Below are 20,377 nucleotides of genomic sequence, written 5' to 3' on the forward strand. Positions count from 1 at the left end.
AGAATCAGCAAAACTTCCTTTTCTTCTTTTAACATGTTAAAGAATTCTCAGCCCACAGTTCTGCATGAGAAATAGACCTACAAAGCAGGCAACCTCTGTGCTCTGGATTTTTCTGAAGGGGCACATCAGCACACAGATGCTGAGCACCTCTTCCAGCAGAGGCTGTGTCTGTCAGGCAGGATGTGTTCATCCCATCCTGCTGCACATTCTCTCAAAGGCAAGATACTATCGGATATAATTTTCCTAAGTTTTGCTAAACTTGGTCTTTGCTTCCATCTTGCAGCTAAGCAGAACTTTAGTGTCTTGTCTTTCAAGAGAGCAGTGCTGTGTGGTTCTGATGTGCTCACCAAGTCGTGCATTTGGGAGCAGTTTTCTACACAAACATCCCCTCCTACCTGGACTTTTACCTTGAGAAGGTACAAGAGAAGGTGTTGCAGATTTTCTGTTTCATTTTTGCATCCCACTCAATGCCCCACCTAAAGCCAGTCTCTAAAAGGGGTGAAATCCAAACAGTTGTTAACTCCTAGAAACAACAAAGGCATCTGAGAAACAACAGCTCCTCTTTCATTCTCATTCCCTGACATGGAAACCCCCAGAGAGTGGGGAAAAGGAGCCTCCTGCTTTGTAAACCTCCTGTGGTGTCTGATAGAAACATGGCACACTTGCCTTGGTGTTTGGATGTCACCAGGAACTGCTGAGAATGCAAGAGGAAAAAAAATAGTCCAGGCTATGAGGAATAGGAGGAAAAGATGAGTTTTATGTAAACAAAGTCAGAAAAACTTTGGAAATAATTACTTAAATCAGCTAGGAAAGCTGATGGAATGTCATAGTTATGGAGGCTTTTTGGCAGAAGTGGTATTTATTGGCTGGGTTTAGTTTAGCATGGAGAATGTCAACTAAGTATGAAGTTGTTAGTGCTGGAAAACCCTGCTGCAAAGAGGCGTAAAATGCAGCAAGCTGTGTGCTGCACACCAAACCTGGTGTGCCTGAAAGCAGCAGGTTCACACAGACACAGCAGCATCATTTGAGTGTGCATATTTTCTAAACATTGATTTATTACCTGGATCCAGGGTACTTTCTAGGAATGATTTACCCTAACAAGATAGAGCACAGACGGCTTGCAGCATTTTCATGCACAGAGTTGTCTCCTAACTCCTGTGCTGACAAGATTCTGAAAGTGGACTTCAGATCTGGATTTGTGGGAGGGATTTCTTCGTTGACTCTCTATGAAACATTGCATGGAGGAAAATAGAAACCATATGCAATTCACTACACAGATCTGTTTTTCATTTAAATCTTTTCCTGTATTATATTTTCTGCTAGTAGAGGAGAGAGAAACAAACTGCTAGATGAATAGTATGGAGCTTAAAATGAAAGGAGTGTGGTTTCCTTTTTTTTTTAAGTGAAGAAAAAATTTGATCAGCAGCATAATTTCATGTAGGATTTTATAAAGAAAGAAGATAATTTGTATAGAATATGTTGGAACATCTGTTAATTTAAGTCTTAGTGAATTGAATGGATATCAAAGATCTGTGAAGCTGCTGAGTTGATAGAGCTGTAGCACGGGAGAGGCAGCACAATGTAAAGGTCTTGATGAACACTGCACCCAGAACTAAAGTCGGCTCTAGTGTCTGATACTGTTCAAAACATCCTTAAGCTGCTGTGGAGTTGTGGAAAATTTCACCATCTCTGAAAAGAGTGCAGTACATTTACTCAGAGTCTCAGGGTTTAGATTTTTTTGCCTAGTTTTGAACAGAAGTTCAGTTTTTAAAAGTTCCTTGAGATTCTTCAGTGCCAAGGTAGTCCCTTGATTTTTGCACAGAGTCTGGGAAAAGGAGCGCCACAGGACAAATAAAACAGAGTACACTTTGAACAGAGCTGAGCTTTTTCATCTCTTGGATATGTTGTACTTCAAGTTCAGGTTTGTGAGTGAAGGACTTAAGTGGCTTGAAAGGGAAGTTGTGAAGATCTTCTCCCTCTTAGACTTTTTAGAAGCTTTAAAGAATGGAGCTCCTCAGTGGTAGTTACCAGGAGCTCAGCAATATGTGTGTGCACGTGGGAAATACCCAGATTTGGCCAGTGATTTCAGGCTGTGTTATCCATCAGTGCAAACAGCATGGTAAGGAATTTCATTTGGTCAGGGTAGTGGTGAAAATTAACCAAAATACATGAATCCCTAGGTCCAGTTTTCTTAGTCCAAGGAGTATATCTAAATCTGTAACCGTGAAAAAAACACCACTGTGATAAAGGAACATTGCAGACAAAGTGTTTCTGCACCTCCTGTCAGCTTCACAGATTAACTGAGGCTGAAGGACCAGTTTCAGTTTCTACATCTCTTTAAAGAGACTTCCAGTGTTTTCATCTAACTGTTACAAGAATGCTAAAGTAGCTTCTGAGCAGTAGAAATGCCCAGATCAAGTGACAGTACACACTTTAAACAGTGAAGAACTGCACAAAGAGGCCCTGAGCTCACAAAAGCCATGGAGGGCTTTTGAGAGCCTGAGTGCATTGTGGGCTGATGATGCTGTCATGCAGTTGGCTGAAATCTGTCTTGATTCCATTAATAGCCAAGACCTGAAGGCACATAAGGGACTAACCAAAAAGCAAGTCAGAAAAGCCAGGGAATGTTTCTGCTGTTCTGTCAGTGTCACACAACTCAAATGTTCTCTCAGAGTATTTGAATTCTGAGCAGGAAAAAAAAATGGAAATATGATTCAGTGGAATGTAACTCTGAATTCCTACCTTCTGAACATCAAATAGAGCAGAGAATTGTTTCTCCTCTCCTTTCTCTCTTTCCTCAAGGTGTTAATTATATATACCTGATTCCTGTATTGGCTCTGTTTTAAAAATGCACTTGGATTCCTGTCCTATGAGAAAACTACAGAGTGGTTTGGGGTTGGTGTGGTCAAAACCTTGCACTGAGAGGAGGAGAAAAGGGTGCTTTAATTTATGTAATAGTGAAGTGCTGAGTAGACAGAAGATGTAATCATTGTATCTTATTGACAAAGCATGTAATGTCTTATTTTGATTACTACAGTATAATATGTAAGCATATCTCACTCATCAGAATCCCAAAGAACTCTAACAAAATTCTGTTAATCCTTATAAAATATGTTTGCCTGGTATAGTTAATTTCCATTTAATGTTTTCTGCTTGTGCCTTTAAACTGTAAACACTTAAAGATATTGATTGCCTCTGTGTGCATCCAAATCTCCATATAAAGATGGGACCCTAAGTTACAGCGTTTAGATACTGCTATAACAAAAATGTTTGCCATTGATGTTTGGCTTGCACATTGTTTCACAGAATCTCATTTGGTTTTTAGTTTCTGTTGGGTCCCTTAATTTTGGAAGGATGGGAAATATTTTGTTTTCAGGTTGGATAAATCAAAATTCTGTCTTTCGTCTGAAGTTTTCCAGTTAGCTAGGGAGAAACATGTTTTTGTGTGGAAAATGTTGCTGTTTGAATGTATTTGAATTATCTGAAATTTTATTTATATGCTTTCCACCTGTTGAGAAATATTTGTGGTGTTTTTTTAGCTTTCGTTCATAATTCAAGCTCCTGTTTTGAAACTTCGTGTTTGGCATACTCTGAGGTATTGACAGACTGTTGCCTTGACTAGGAAAAACAGTCATGAGCACTTAAAAAAAACCATTGTTGGTGGTGTCCTTCCCTTCTTGACTTTGAAGATCCACAAGGCATTATGTAAAGTCAATATGCTGCTATTTTGGAGTCTCAGTTATGTTTAAATATACTGTGCATCCAATTCCAGAGCTGTTAGTGTTCTGTTCATTCATAGACGGGCTGATAGAGAATTTCCTTTACAAGAGGGCAAGTTTGCATAAATCTCCATGTAATGAGACTATTTCTCTTCATGGCCACAGTTCATTGTCTGTTTATTACACCAACAGCTTTCTTTTTTCTCAAAACTGCACATCTCTTGCATTGGAGTAGAATCATAACATAGGAGTGGGAATGAGGTGATCAGTGACAGGAGACAGGGAGATAATAAAGCATAAAGGCAATATTGAATTACTTGAGAAGGGATTCCCACAGCAGCCATGGATGTGATGGATTGCTTGGTCTGCTCATTAACCCCAGTGCCACGCTGCTCCTAGCTACCACACAGCCCCTCAAACCAACCTGTTCCTACAGCAAGCTGCAAAAATCACTGAAGAAATTGCAGATGATACTCCAAAGAGAGAGGCCTGTGTGAGGTGTGCACAAACCCCTGCTCCTGAGCTGAGACTACACCTGTGGATGTGCACAGTGCTTTGTACAATGAGGAAACCAGTGGGGGTTTGCTTTGGTTGTTTTTTAACAAGATGGTAATTTTTCATTACAGACTTAGACACACAATGATAGTAATTCCATCCACAGGAGGGTATGCTGAAAAAGCATTAACTCAGAGAAGAGAGAAGGCAAGGAGCTCACATAATAATACATCAGTGCTGGAAACATTCTAAAGAATTAAATGCATTTATTGATAACATGTTGAGAATAAGCAGTATGATTGGAGTGAAGACTGAATTAAGATTTTTGCTCTTATCTTTGTCATAAACTTATATGACCTTGAGCAAATTATTTCTGCTCTGGGTTCTTTCTCTTTTCTGTAAAGCTTTCAGAAGAACTTGTTGAAATGCAATGCAAAGTGTTTATTTGGGGCTGTGATAAAATAGTAGCAAAAAACCAGGTAGTAGAGAATGTTTGAAGTTAGGTAAGGCACACTAGGGAATTATGCAAGGGGAGGTGGTTTATGTGTAAAGGTATGTTGTATAGGCTGTAAGATTGAATTTTGTCCCACAGAATCTCCCACAGTGTTCCCCTTTATGATAACTCTCAGAAGTCCTGCATTTGAACAGCTACAGGGGAAAAAAATTATTTATAGAATATATTGCCTCTGTCTCAGGATAAGAGGTTTACAGAGATCATGTTTGGATCCAGCCTGACTAGAATATTACTTGCCAGTTAGTGCTTCTGGATCCTTAACACCAGAAGGTTTGGTGTTAAAAAGCACCATTTGCCTAAGCCTACATTGAACTTCAATGCACTGGATTAAGTTTGGACCTTGAGTGGAGTCTCCTTTGCCATGTGGCCTGAAGGCCATATTTTCCTGTCTGTGTTTTCAAAACCACATCTCCTGTGTCATCTTTCAGCTTCTTGAACTGATACTATTGCCATTTATTAATCTCTGACTTAGGGGACCTTCAATTCCTTCCCCCAGTGATTTTACCTCTACCACTATTGTATCTGCAACCATGATCTCAAAAAAATTGCCTCTAGAAGATTTAATCTTGCAATTCTTTCTGCACCCAGTCCCTTTGCTCCCCGGAATCAGTCTAGTCCTACTTAACCATTTAGCCATTAATGCATGGATTGCCTCTGGAAGATTTAATCTTGCAATTCTTTCTGCACCCAGTCCCTTTGCTCCCCAGTCTAGTCCTACTTAACCATTTAGCTATTAATCCATGAATACTCTGATGGACATCTGGTTTTTATTTTTCCTTTTATTCTTCTTCTGTTTTGTTGCTTTGCATTCATCTGGTCATATAGAAGGAAAAACTGTTAGATTATGGCTAATCTTTCATAATCTGTGACCTTTCTATGCCACATGGAGTTGAGTTTGGAAAGAACATCTTCTGGAGAGGAACCTGTGGAAATCATGCCTGTGTTATTCACCTGCTGCAGTCTAACTCTCCCTCAGAATTTTGCATAAAGGTTATATTAATCTTCACTACTGATTATACATGTCAATATTTTAAAGTAATTACTAAGTATATCTGTTAAAGGCCAAACAACTAATGGCAAATTCCTTGTACATAGGGTATGTGCATCTAATGAAAGAGAAACATACTCTAGAGCCAGGAAGTCAGGAATGAGGCCTTATTTTACAGTATCAGAAAGTAACATCAGGGAGAGATATTAAATGTGTACCCCATTCAGTCTGCTGTGTAGAATCTGATATTTTATACCATGCTTCACTCCTGCTATTTATGAAAGTGTTGGTGATTCATTCTTTCAATATAGCTTTGCTACTATCAATGATTTTTGTTCTCTTGTGTTGTCTATCAGAACATGCTTATCTGAGTTTGTGTTAAATATTTTTGGTGGGATTGATCTTAATTCTTTTGCATAGGTGAATCATAACTGTGTTTCATTTGTTTACCCCTAATTACCTTCCCCAAGGTAATCTGTTACTTGGTAGTGGTGTAGCTGATCTGAGGCAATTAAATTGTTCAGTATGTCTTGTGGGAGTAAATGTTACAGAAGTAGCCTCATCTTGTTAAGATTTGCTAAATCTCCAAGTCCTTATTTCTGTGAACCTTGGGATGTGTTTATGGAGAAAGAGAAAGTGGAGCCTTTGTCAGTAAAGGAAAAACAGCAGGAAATGTGCTGAACAAATGCTGTCAGATGGAAGGAAGGAGAAGTGGGGAGGACAACAAGCTGGGGAGGGAGGAGGCTCTGTGGTGGAGATTGTCTCCTGAACAGGTGACACTACAAGCCTTAGCATGTGTTGTTAGAAAATCCATCAGGAGCCTCAGTAATATTGGCAGCCTCCCAGCAATCTTCATATGATGGTTGTAAGTTTAATGATAAGAATTCAACTTGGCAATAGCAGCTAAGTACTCCAAGGGTTTGTGGTGCAAATGCAGGTGTCGGATGCCAAAAGAGCATCCAAAGTAGGTGTAGGAGTAGGTGTGCTTGAAGACTTTGTTCACTAGTTAAAAAATGAAGGGGTTGGTGTTTAGTTAACCCTTCAGTCACAGCTGGGTGGCTGCTCAGGAAGGAATCTTAATTCTGTCTTCTGCTATGTGGAAACATAGATCATTAAATTTGGCACTTTGTGTCTGTTGTACCTGAATATGTTCACCTTGACCTGGTTTGAGCAGGTGAAGGACATTGAACACTCACACAGGGCAGTTAAGCTTTGGTCTTAGAGGCTCTTTCTGCATATCCATTATTTGCTGTTCACAGAGGTTTGCTAATACTGTTCTGAACAATATTAATTTTGAAACAAAGTTGTTTCTCTCGTGGGCACGTGGGGAAAAGTCCCGCTTTACTGTCTTGTAATTATCTCTTATAACTTCTGAAAATGAATGACCCTGTTTGTGCCTTTCAGTGTAGATATTATGTATTGAGGGCATTGCTAAAGCGTGTATGTACATTAGCAGGAACCTCTCCTTGCTTCCATACAGCTTTTGTAATAAAGTCACATTTCACTGGAAAAGGCTGCGATCTGCTTTCCATCTCCATTAAGACTCACTGTAAGCCATGCTATGAAAACTCCTGAATGAATGGTAGGAATGGAGACCTGCTTACCTGTTTCCAGTAGAAATGAGAAACCCAATTTAGCTGAAGTATTCATTCTGTCTAGTGAAAATCTCGAATTTGCTAAGGATATTTCCTTCAGACCTTTGTGCCAGTTTCTTCCCAATGTCAAAGGGAAAGTTTAAGAATTCCTTCAAGCTTTGGACAGCATGGAAAGCAACCAGAAAAGGAGAAGGATACTCAGAGATATATCACACTTCTACTTGTAATCTTCTTAGTGTTGAGTATTTGGGGGCTAGATTTTAATTTTACTGCTTTCTGATGCTCGCTGCCTTACTTGCTCGCACAGCTGTTAGAGGGTAAAGCACAAATAGTAGTTTGCAAAGTTCTGTTTGCTTCTGCAAAGTAAAAAATACCCCAGTGGTTAAAGGAGGTGAGCGAGCCAGGTTTAGCCAAGTACCAGGAACTGCAGGGTGTATGTGACTTTAGGAGGTGTGGCAGAGATCCCTGGCTGAGTTGGCAAGAAGTTTTCTTCCATGAGCTCTCAAAGTAAAACCAATGAGATCTGATTATATGGGACCCTTCAATAGCATTTTTATGAGTTTTTTTTTAAAACAGAACCAGCTTAATAAGCAGTGCTTTTGGACATCTGTTTAGGAGCTGTGGTGTAAAAGTATCATGTGTGTATTTATCCAGTGCCACCTGCTGAGCCAGCAACTGCAGTGTGCACTGGGTCTCTTCCATCGTAGCAGTTGATGCTCTGATAGTCTAACTCAGGTATAAAGGCTACTTTATACTGCCTTGGAAGACATGAATCCAGAAATTTGTATGAGTTACTTTCTGGTTTTGTTTCAAGTTGTGCTGGGTAAGATTTGTGCCCTCGCCTGCAGCTCAGAACTTCTGCTTTACTAAAAGAGCTCCAAGGGCTTTAATGGGAAAATGGGGCTTATTTTATATGTTACTATTTTCCTTGTACTTTTTGTAAGAGTGCAATTAAAATGCTATTTACTATAGGTTGCCCTGCAACCCCCACCCCCACCCTTCTTAATTGTTTACTTGGAGCTCAGAGAGCACAGTTCATTGTTAGGAAGAAAGAGAATAATTCAGACAACTTGGTCAATCAGTCTGCAGCTTGTTTTAATTTTTACACTGCCTCTATTGTGTGGAAAATATGACTTTTATAAGCTTGATAGTGCAACCATGAAATGGGAGTTTTTGCAAATGTTACATCCATAAAATGAGTAGATTTCAAAACTTGATTCTGTACTCTTAGACGAGGCTGTCAATCAGGTTGTTGCAATGTTTTTAGGTGTAGGCTGTACAAGTATTACAACCAGAAATCTACATGAAAGGAACATTGTTTGCAAAGTCAAGTACTCAGAAGCTAGGAAGTAGTGGATTTATGGTTGTTTGTACAAATATAATTCTCTCCTCTTGTATGTGCTTTCTGCACAGTGAGTGAGGCAGGAGTCCTGGAGAAAAGCAGGGCACAATCACGGAATCAGATAGTTAATCACAATGCCTACACACAGAGCAGAGCAGGGCTTCTGTGTGCAGCCATAAATCTGATGTTCCCTGACTCTCAGGTGCTTGATGTTGAAAGAATTTCATTCAACATTGGTTGGTTTAGGGTATGATTTCCTAACCTGAAGAAGGAAGGAAGACTAAAAGAGTTTATTCAAATCTTGAGGTTGAGTGCAATTCTGTGGATGGAGGTTTGGGGTGAGGGGCTGAGCTTCACAGCTGGTCCAGTTCTCAAGTGTCACAGTGCAAGCTGTGGGAGCACTGCAGTGCTGGGGAGATCAGCTATGTTTGCCTCAGTAATAAATTTACTGTAACCACTCTCTCTGCCTTTTAGACCTTTACTCTCCAGCACTGCCAGAGGAGTTACAGGGATTAGCAGTGATAGCTGGCAGGATGAGAAACTTGTCTCAATGCAGTGGCATTTCACTGTCAGATTCAGGTAATGTGGTCATGACAAATGCCCAATGCAAGATGATTTCCTCCTGCATGAAGAAAAGTGAAACAGAATTTCATGGGTTGGAGAAAAAAAATATTGTAAAATCTCCTGGCTTGAAGAGTTGTTTTGGTTTTGGTTTTTTTCTTTCCTCTGCTGTGTCTTAGCAAGAGCTACAGATTTGAGAGATCTTCAAGGATTAATCCACAAGATGGATTAGCAATGGGAAATGTGAGGGAGTTAATTTTAGATTAGTATCATCTGCTGAATTTGAAATGGTGTTATACCCAGACTGACTCTTGCACAGTTCATCAAGATTTTTGGAAGACTAGGTAGTTGTAAGAAGGTTCAATTTATCTTCTGTAAAAATCACATCAAATCTGATGGATAATTGTTCAAAAATACAACAGCCATCTTGCACAAGACCAGCCAAACCAAAACAACCTATGGCTGTCCAGTGAACTGCTGCTGGGTAAGCTTCAGGAGCTGGCCACAGTTGGTCTTCCTTGTCACTCTGCCTTGATTCCTACATCACAGCCCGGAATTGCCTGTGCTCTTGGACCCCAAGTGGGATTTGTGCATCCAGCCCTGTATTTGGGTCACAAAGTTTGCAGTCAAGGGAGCAGATTCTTGGTCTTCGACCCCTGGCTTTCTAATACCTCACCTCAGTTGTGTAGCTCTCATGTGGAACTGCACTGATCAGAAGTGTAACGTGAAACTGATTTTGCAAAGCAATAAATTGCAGAGAACTTGAGGAAACAGCTGGTTTTGGTTAGTAAATTGCACATAAAATGCAAACCATCAGTAAATGGAAGGCTTGGCCCCAGGAGAGGAGAAGCAGGGTTTAGCCCCCTTGCTTGCCCTGTGCTGGTGATTGGTTTGAGCTCACTTGCTTTTGGCCCCAAAGGGGGCTGTTCCAGCAGCCTGGAATAGCCAGAGCATTGCAGAAGCTCAGTCACAGCCTTCGTGTCTGCCTTTGCTGGAGATTGTAAATAGCAAGCTGCAGCAGCAAGGAGTGGAGCTTCCCTCCGGACAGCCTCTGACAGGGGCATTTCCCAGGTTTCTGGATTTGCCAGCTCTGTAGACCCTGGTGGTGGCCAGAGTGGCATAATCCTCTGGCTTAGCTGGACCCTAGGTTTAAAATGCTTCTGTCCTTGCAATGGCTTATGATTCACAAAGGCAAATAAAGTCACACCAAGAAAAACAAAAAACTATGCAAAAAACTCCCCCAACCAACAAATCCTAAAAAAAAATTTCTTTAAAAACTCCTTCTTTTGCAGTTAACGCTGAGTAATTAAGTATTCATGAGGTTCACACTAACTATGGTAATAAAATGTAGTTGATATTGAATTAATCTTACCAATTTGATGCATGTGGTAAGGATGTGATGGCTGCTTCAATCCTTACTGTACCAGAGATGTATAAATGTAAATTGTGTTTTCTGAACTGGAGCTCTCTTTAATGTTGACTTCTAGCTGTGCTGCAGCTAAACCCGTGCCCAGATCCAAGACTGCAGACGCTCACACACAATTAATCTCACAAATTTATGAATGCCAGAGCATGGAGCAAAATGAAAACAACTGGAGGAATGTATAAGGGGAATAATTGGACTGTATCCAGATGTGCATGTGTAAAACATCACTGATTGACTCCTCCCCCATATCCTGCCTGAAGAAAGGAATTTTTTTCAAAAATAAACTGGGGTTATTTGAAAGAAGTTGTGGTGTCTGAATGAAATCTAATAGGCAGGATTAGTAGTAATTAGGTACATTCTTTGCTCATTGGTGTTTTGGTTTTGTTTTGTTTTGGTTTTTTCCAACTCTTGAAGTATCACTGAATTTAGCAGATTCTTTGCAGTTTCAGTGTTACAGCTGGAGCTTTTGCCTCGCCGATTTGAGCTGCAGGATAGTAGAGGAGAATCACAAGGACTGCATGTGTGTTTGTGTGTTATGCACCGAAAATTTTATGAGCACTACCTGGCATTTAAAAATGCCAGGTTCTGTATCAGGAGGTTTTTGTGGCGAAGGTTGGTTCAGGGGCAAAGGGACACTTGAAAGTTTTTATGTAAAGAGAATTTACTAAATAGAAAGCGGGGGGGAAGTGTCCTTTCCTTGTGTTGTATCTACAGATTGGAGTGGAAAGGAAGGTGGTAAGCGTGCTGTTACCAGAATTGGTTAAACATCAGGCTCAGGCAGCACACGCAGGCAGGGCCAGCCTCGTTCCTCTGCCACCGCTGTTTGCTCTTACAACAGGCACGGGAAGGCAAGAAAAGGGAAGGGAAAGGAAGGAAAAAAGCCTAGACTGGAGAAAATCAACTTTTGCTTTGCTGCTTTGTTGATTTAAAAGGGAATAGATAAATCTGGCATTTCCATAATTATTTTGATGTCCTTTTTCTATTCTTCCTCTTCAATAAATCACGTTGCCCACTTTTAAACTCTTGTGTGCTTTCTCAGCACAAACTTTTCCTAGACATTTTGTAACACTTATTTTTCTCCCCAAATTAAAGTAGCAGAAACTTTGGCTGAGTTTCACAAAACACCCTCACCAGCTTGCTCTACTGTCTTATGTTTATTTTGGTTCTGTACCCACGTAGGTTGAGAAGAAAGAAAGAAGTAGCACTGAATCTTCTTAAAAGCTGCAATCAATACTTACTGCGGGGAAGGCTCGTAATGTTCTGATTCTTTTTCTAGTCCTTGCTCACACAGCACTGTCCCTGAAGCCAAGGACATGAAAATAAAAAAATTCTTTGGGGTTTGGACCACGAGACTGTGGCCACCTCCCTCTACTAAAGGCTTTATCACAGAAGGACTCTGTGCCGATTTCTTTGCACAGAATCTTGTTTTGGACTTTACCCTTTATTTTAGCACTGCTTAAAATGGCGTTGAAGCAATATTACAGTTTGGCTCCTGTTGAAGGGATGGGTTAGAACTTAGGCTTTCTGTGCTTCAAGAAGTTTGACTTTTTTCCCTCCTCTAATGGAAAAGGACATGCTAAACTGTCCAGGCAGGCTTGTAGTGTTGCCAGGGATTTAAAATTCTTGCACTTAGACTGAACAAGCACAGAGGCACGATACTGTTTCTACACCAGGTATAAAAGTGCCTGGCACAAATCTGATTTAATCGAATATGTGAATATGCTTTTGAACTTAGTGTCACAGTGTTTCTACTAGAATACTGTGATAGATGTTTTTAAAAAATAGTCATAGTCCTTGGATAAAGAGCTCCAGAAGTTCATCGGAAAATGCTTTATAGTTGGGAAGACTCTTTAGAAAAAAGTAAATTTCGGAGTTGCCACAGCTTGTCGTGTTGCTTCGCTGAAGCTGCAGCAGCTGTCGAGGTGAGATGGAGTTGCCTTGGCAACAGCACATATTGTATAACAGTACCACACCACCATCAAACCAGTGAGGTGAGAAGTAGTTTAAAAGCATTACTAAATTTTTATGGTACGTCTGCTACATTTTCAATCTTGTGGTTGGCTGAGTTTACTCAGTGTAGCCTTCCTGGAGCCCAGAAAGCTCAACTGCTGAATCCTGTTCAGTGAAGAAAAGGGAGGGGGGAATCCCCAATTTATGTTCATTTTAAAATTTTATTTTAAATGCTGAAGTTAGGCTGTCTCTATATAACTTTTTTTTTTTAAATTACATATGCTCATAAGGCAGTTAATGTTTTGTCTAAACTCATTTTTCTCTCCTCTTTATACCTTCTATTCCAAGCTTTTTCAATGTTTTGAGTAATGAAAGCAGGAAATATTTAGAAGAATCTATTAAAACTTAGCAGAGAAAGCCCCCAAAGATGAAATTGGCCTGGTTTTATGGTTGCATTACAAATATGGGCATTCAAATGGTGATGTCTTTTGTGATGGCACACAGGTACTCTGCTTTCTTTCCAGTTTATTGTTTTCCAGTCCTTTTTGCTTCCCACAGCTGTTTAATTTAATAAAATAGAAAATCACTTCCCACCTCACTATTCACAAGTAATATCTGCTGCTTGCCCCTCCCTCCGTATTATGGATTCAACCAGAGAACTTCCAGTCTATTATTTTACAAGACCAGTGGCCTCCAAAAGATCTTTAAGGCTCTTTTGAATTTAATTACTAACAAAGTATGTCTTGGTGGAGAGATTGGTCATGTAAATTTTTCACCTACTTTCACAGTTATTGCACTTCTTGGTTAATTTTGACAAAGATTCAGATCACCTTTTGTCTTTTTTGGGTGGTGATATTTAATGGCATTAATTAGAAACCAGGAAAACCAGGGGGTATGTTAATTCATACTTTTAAACTTAAATCTGAAAACAAAACAAAAGACCCCTTGAAAAAAACATGGTATGAACCTTAAGCTGAGGGGGGAAAAAAGCAGCAAGAGGAGCAAGTGTTGTGAAAACCCTGCAAATCACAACCACCTGGTTAGAGTAGCGAGTCCCATGTAAATTAAAGAAGAACTGACTTCAGTTGCAGTGTTCAAAAAACGAACCTACAAGACGCTGCCCAAAGCTCTAGTTAATAATTATTGCAAACAGCTTGGAGCCAGCCCAAATTGTCCAGGACTGCTGGATCCTCTCAGGGGTTCATGCATACCACAGTGATTATTGCATGCTTTTCCAGGCTCCATTGTGTGCTCCTGCTCGTGGGATGTGGTGCCTCTAGTGCTGAGCTGTGGAACTCTGTGACAGAACTGTCTCAGCGGGTGTGGTCACATTTCTGCTCCTTGTGATCTCTCAGTCTATGGCAGCTGGTTTGGAGTGTGCTGGACAGACCTGAGAAATGGTTTCTTGTGCCTGGGGCTGATGGAGCTGTAGAATATATTGTAGAAGTTACTCATAGCGTACCTCAGTGCTGTTGGAGTTGCTGCTTCTGAGTTCTTCAGGATCAGAGGATATTCCAAAGCATCTCTCCTTCTCAGCTGTATTTCAGGCACCTGTGCTGATAACCTGATTAAAATTCAGGGCTCACTAAACTGGATGTAGCTCTCTGGAACCAGATCTGTCCTACTTCCAGTTCTTCATTCAGTTCAGAGTTGCCATGTGTAGAATGATACCCTGGTGACAAAGAGCAGTCTAGCAGGGCAAACTCAATTCCTGCATTGAGTGCTCTGTCCTTAGCACAGGTAAGGCTGCATTTTCTCTGCCAGTGTTGGTCAGTCTAGCAAAGAATCTTTGATATTTGTGGATTTTGATATTTTGATATTTTGTCCTTAGCACAGATGATGCTGGATTCACTCTGCCGGTGTTGGTCAGTCTAGCAAAGGATCTTTGATATTTGTGGATTTTGAAGACAAAGGAGAAGAATCTGAAGTAACAGTGATAAGGGGAGGCATCTGTCCTTTCAACAGACTTTATATCCTACTGAACTGTCTAGTCTGAGCACTCCTTTGTTACTAGCCCACGCAGTTTGTTGTGCAGTTGCACAGCTTTACACTTGATACTTATTTTGAATGAGGTTGTGTGGAGGCAAATCTTAGCAAGTAGTTATCAGTTTGTAAATAATCCTCATTTTCCTAACATGACATGGTTTTGTAGCCTTTGAAATAGGGTCTAGCTCCAACATCAGAGGAGAGTGTGTGCTACTGGGACACTGCCAGATGGCCTCCATACTTTTACTCATGGTGACAAGGCTTGTCAGCCCTCAGGGCAGGAAATGTTGCAAGTATTTTTACAGTGCCAGTCTGGAATACTCCCTAGATGTTCCCACAGTGCAGGTGATGGTAACAGTCCTGTTACCAGTCCTGAGTTTAGCAGTAGGTTGACAGAATCTGCATTTCTCAGACCTGCCCAACTTTTTCTGCTCCCATTGCATCATAGACCCAACCATCTGAAGTATATTTTTACCACTAATCAGAATATGACTGGAGTTCTGCTGAGCCATCTCTCTTCATTAACCACAAGTAACCATAATAACTATAGCACGTTTTTGGCTGAAACATTTTGTTAATTGCTTACGTTAGTAGCTTGGATGAGTGAGCTGGCCTATTAAATATTCCAGTGGTTTTAAATAATGATTTAATTTTTGAAAGGTATTTTCTATTAGCTGAGGAAACAAAATTATTGTCTTGGCAGAGTATAACACATGTACTGGAGAAAAAACTGTGAGGAAGGGGATCAGAAAACCAGGTAGTATGTCAGTATGTCAGTATGCAGTATGTCAGGCTGGTAGTTGTTACAATCACTTCTGTGTCCTGCTCTAGCGATTGGGATTTTTCCCCTGTACATCTTTGAAGGGAATTTTATCCCAGTCTGTAGAGAAAAGGCATCCCTATTTTTGATTTGTCGATAACATCCCACTGGGGAATTGTATGGTAGATGTGCTCCATTATTCCTCTTTTGATTCATTTGGAGGCTATCTTGCCCATAGATCAGATCCTTAAGAGAATGGTATTTGAATTCATTCTGTGTCTCTTCAGAATGGCAAATGAGAGAGGCTGATATTTGGACACACTCATTTTGGAAGAGTTCCCATAGTGCTTTCTTTTGCCTTAATGTCCTTTCTCTGCTGGTGCTGAGGGAACAGACCAGCATCTGCCCATGCTGTAGGTAGAGTTGTTGAATTTTGTCCTGAATTGTTGTTTGAATTCAAGAATTGTTGTTTGAATCAAGTCTTGCTGTCTGTCTGTGCCCGTGGTTGCCATCACCACTGAAAGGGAAAAACATCCCCTCTTCTTGTGGATTATTACACTGAATAGCTCAGTGGATTGTCCTGATGGTCACCTTGGTGTACCTGAATGGAGAGGAATGAGAATAGTCCTGAAGCTTCATGTCTCTGCAACTTGATGCCATTTGCAGCAGGAATAGCAAAAACCCTCTGGTTGTCCTCACTGAAGGTCCTGTGGGTGCTGCTGGGAAAGGCCACTCAGGTCCTGAATGCCCAGTGTGTAACTCTGCTAACACTGCTCCAACACTGAGCTCAGAGCACATGTGGGGTTGAAGCACTCTGTGCCCTGGGCATGGAGACTGCTGCAGCTGTGTCTGCAGGGGTTTCACTTGGCTACCTGCCTTCTGGGAATCTTGAATAAGTGACTAAGGCCCTTCTTTTCGAGGTAGGAAAGGTGGCCATGGGGTGAACAAGTCTTTTGGACAGTGTTGGCATTCACTGGAGCACATCTGTTCTACTGACTGCTACAGTGTGGGGCCTCAGCAAGATCAACACACTGCAGCTGAAATATTCTTTCAAAAAGAAATAATTTGAGTACGAGTTGATGTACCCTTGTGTTCTGTTAAAGTGAAGTTTGCTATTTTTCCCATTCATGGAGTCACTTAAAAGGTGGGAGAGACTGGACATGGTAAAAAACATCAGTGTAAAAGATGGCAGTGACTGCAGTCTGAAAATAAGGAATGTTCTAGTTTAATTAATGCGGGATTAATCACTGCAGATGAGACCAGTTACAGGACTGGGTGCAGTATCTCTTCTGTTATTTGTTTTTCTGTAACTTCTAGTCAGTCTCAGGCTATTGATAAAGGTGATGAAAATGGACTGTAACTTTCATTGGTGTGAGTAGCTTTTATGTGATCCATCATCTGTTACAAGAGACCTTCCATGTGCTAATGCATATTTCTAAGCATATCTAATGTGCTATCTGTTTATCTATTTTTTTTCTTTTCATTTCCCACTTTTGCAATGCCCTTTTATTTTTATTGCCTGGCTAACAAGTGAGAAGTAAACTCAGGGTAGTGGTTTAAACATATTGCAAAAAAGAATAGTCTTTTAACTTAAACATAAGATGAAAAGTTAAAAGCTATGATTGTTTTCTGATTCTACTGTTTATCTTGTTGTTAAACTCACTGTAAAGAGATACTGTCAACATAAAATCAGACTTCAGTCTGCAATTTTCTTATCTCTTAGATGTAAACAAAACTTTACCATAATGAAAAAGCTAAGGAAAGAAAAATCTCCAGTTTTGACATCGTGTATATGACAGCATTTTGAAAAGTAGCAATTCCTGTCCTGAATCAGATCAGTGTGTTTGTCAAAGCAGCAAATGCCAGATGCTCAAGAGGAGCTAAATCTAATAGAGTGCTGCAGCCCCCACAGCAGGCGCTGGGCAGCACTTGCCTCCCTCCTGGCTTCATGGAACTTTATTTTCCTTGCATGGGTTCCTTCTCCCTTTTCTAATGCAGCTGGGAACATCCACAGGAAAGGATTCCTTGAGTCACACTGAATTTTCAGTCTCAAGGATGCTTGGCATAAGTGCAGATCATAGCTTAAGTATGTGCTTTGTTTAAAGAAACTTCTGTTTATCAGCTCTCACAGAGGAAATGCAACAGTCAGTGACTTGTTAGATTCCATCTTGTGTTTATATTGGAGAAAACAATATACACAAACACAGAAAATTAATGTTAAAGCTACAGAAAGGTAGGTGGGTGCTTAGAGGAACAGGTAGAACCTTACACTACTGAATACAGTACTGGGTTTTTTGTTTTAGATTAAAACATCGAATAAAGGTCTCTGATTGCAAACTCACAGATAAAAAACTGTGCATCTTCCCTGTAAGACTTCCATTTAATACTTAATCTTTATAGAGAGTGCATAGCTCCATTCCAAAATTCATAAAGTCAGAAACCAAATACGTCCTGAGCATATAAATGGCAGTGGCCAACAGTGGGTTAAAAATCCTGCACATTTTTGGAAACTTAGAAGCCCTGATGGGTGGAGTAGGCAATGGGCGTTGTAGTGTGGATGCTTTGCTAACCCTTTGCTGTGCAGCTGTAGGACAAACACACTGAAACCATGGCCAGCAGCAAAGTGGATTCGCAGGGAGCTCTCTTTCTAAAACCCTTCTCTGTGCAGGAGAGATGGAGTGATTTCTGCTGCAGGAAGAGCAAGGATTTGAACTGTTTTCTAATCACTAGCTTTTTCTGGTAAATACTGTAGAAAAAGCATTGCAAGAACAGCTTTAAAGAGTTAGGAAAGCTTGTTAGCAACCAGTTGCCAAAATATCTGTTTCTACATACTCTACACAAGTTAGAATAATCAAATTAAATGAAAGGTGGTTTTTGCATCTGGTTTTGGATCTGGAAATAAGTTGATACAGACATTCACTGGACAGTTTAATTGCTGTAATAAATTTGCAGTAAACCTCGTGAAAATAATATTTTCTTTTTTCACTGTGAAGACAGATACATCCCTACATAAAGAGAAGTTTGCTTCCTCCTTTGTGTCATTGTCGACAACTGTAAATTTTCAGTTAGATTTTTGTAATGAGCAACTACACGTAAGAAATCCCATCTGTATTAAATACTGTGGAAAGCGTAGGCATCCACAGAGGTGGTCAATAAACTGTGCTGCTAACAGCAGAAAGTCTAGCAAGAAATGTCTTTTTATTATGCTTTGGGAAAATAGCCTCTGAAGATTCCACACGGGTGCTTTGTGGGAGGGCATTCCACACTGTGGGAGCAGAACAAGTGCCTTTAGGCATCTGAGGTCAAAATGTGGACAAGGACTTCAGACATTTATAGTTGTGTTTCTCCCTGCTTACAAAAAAAATTACTCAACAGTTTAGGGACAGTTTGTGTAGCAAGCTAAATTTGGGGATAAGCAACACTTTATTGGCACAAGTTATGCGAAACAAGGAATTCTAAGTTCTTCATTATTTCCATCATGATCTTCTTTGCTGTGTACAATGCACAAGTTCCTACAGCCTTCATGTGAGACGTGAATTGATGCTTTTCTGTAAATTATTTGCCACTGAGGTGATGGACCAACACCCTTCTCTACCAAATGGAAAAGATGAGTAGCTACTCCTAGGCTAGACTGGTACTCAGCCAGGAGGGGATAACTTAAGGTGTGGTGCTTTATTTCCCTGAGCCTTGAGCCCTTTGCTTTTGGAGCAGACCCAGGTGTTGACCTCCTCAGTGGAAGATGAAGGTGCCTCCATGGATTGAGTCTCCTGCTCAGCTGGACTCGTGCCTCCTCCCTGGGTTTGGTTTGAACTCCCAGTTTATTCCTCAGGCTGGAGGTTCTCATGCTGGATGAGCACAGGGTGCTGGTGCCTTTCAGCTCCACACAAACGAGAAGTTGCATCATTCCTGATAAATTGAATTTGTTTAGTGTCGGGGTTGGCTGTCACTTGTCTCTGCCCCAGCACGGGAAAAGGTGCTCCCGGGCAGGCCACCCTCCCGAAGAAGGAGTCTGGACTCTTGCTTTTGGTCTTCAGTTGAGTTTATTGTTCCTTATCTACAAAGATTTTCTTTCTGTCCAGCCGAGGTCTGATCAGCAAGACAGCCAAGGGCACTCTCCCCCGCCCACGGGGCAGTTGTCTCTTTTATAGTGAAAACTACGTATTAGATATTTACCTTTAATTTCCAATACTTTTCATCCCTTTTAGCATTTGTACCTTCACCATGAACCAATCCACACATGCCAACATCAGCCTGAACATGGATGCCAAGGAGAAGAAAGAGGAAGGACAGGGCACGCCCAAATCCCTCCATCTTGGGACTCGTGACCCCCATGTACAGGATTCCAAACCCCCCTGTACAAGGTTCAAAACCCCCCTGTACAAGGTTCCAAAATTTTTCCCTTCACCTTGTGATTGCTACTACTGTGCTACTTAAACTTTTGTGACCTGTAATTCTTCATATCGGGTTGGCAATTTGCTCCATGAATTAAGATTGAATTTCCAGGTGTCTTTGGCTTCCTGCCAGGGTCTCCGAGCCCCTGCCAGGGCTTTGAGACATCCAGGGCATCCAGAGAGATGTCCTGGGTTCCGACAGTTTAGTTCTATTGTTAGAGCCCTGTCTCAAGCACCTCTGCCAAGCTGTGTCTAACACACCTCCCTGAGCACCTTTCTGAGGAGCATGAGATGGGAGCTGGGACTTGGAAAAGTTCTGGAAAGAAGGAGCTGATGGATCCAGGCCTAGAGGATGGAAAATTGTCTGCACCAGGATGGAGCAGAAGGGAAAAGAGAATGTTCTTGAAATATAAAAGCATTTGAGACTCTCAGGCTTTCCTTTTGGTGAAGTCTGTGTGTTGTCTTGAACAGCAGAGATGCTGCTTGCAGTGTAAATAGCCGAGTAAGAGCAGGGCATAGTTCCAAGGAGCTCTTGGGCATTTTAAGTCAGGTTTGCTGCTTTTTTCTCTCTCTGTAATTTAGAGAAGAGGTTTACACATATCAGTTGCAAGTTCTCTTATTACTTCAGGCTGTTGATTTAAAACTGAGCA

General features: G+C 40.8%; 1 protein-coding gene across 8 annotated transcripts in view; it reads left to right on the forward strand.

The window, feature by feature from the left end:
- Positions 1 to 20,377, forward strand: part of DNM3 (dynamin 3) — a 174,049-nt gene that overhangs the window by 69,462 nt on the left and 84,210 nt on the right. The window lies entirely within an intron of this gene.

The sequence above is a fragment of the Passer montanus genome, unplaced genomic scaffold (assembly GCF_014805655.1).
Source record: "Passer montanus isolate IOZ18808 unplaced genomic scaffold, ASM1480565v1 scaffold71, whole genome shotgun sequence".
Classification (NCBI taxonomy): domain Eukaryota; kingdom Metazoa; phylum Chordata; class Aves; order Passeriformes; family Passeridae; genus Passer; species Passer montanus.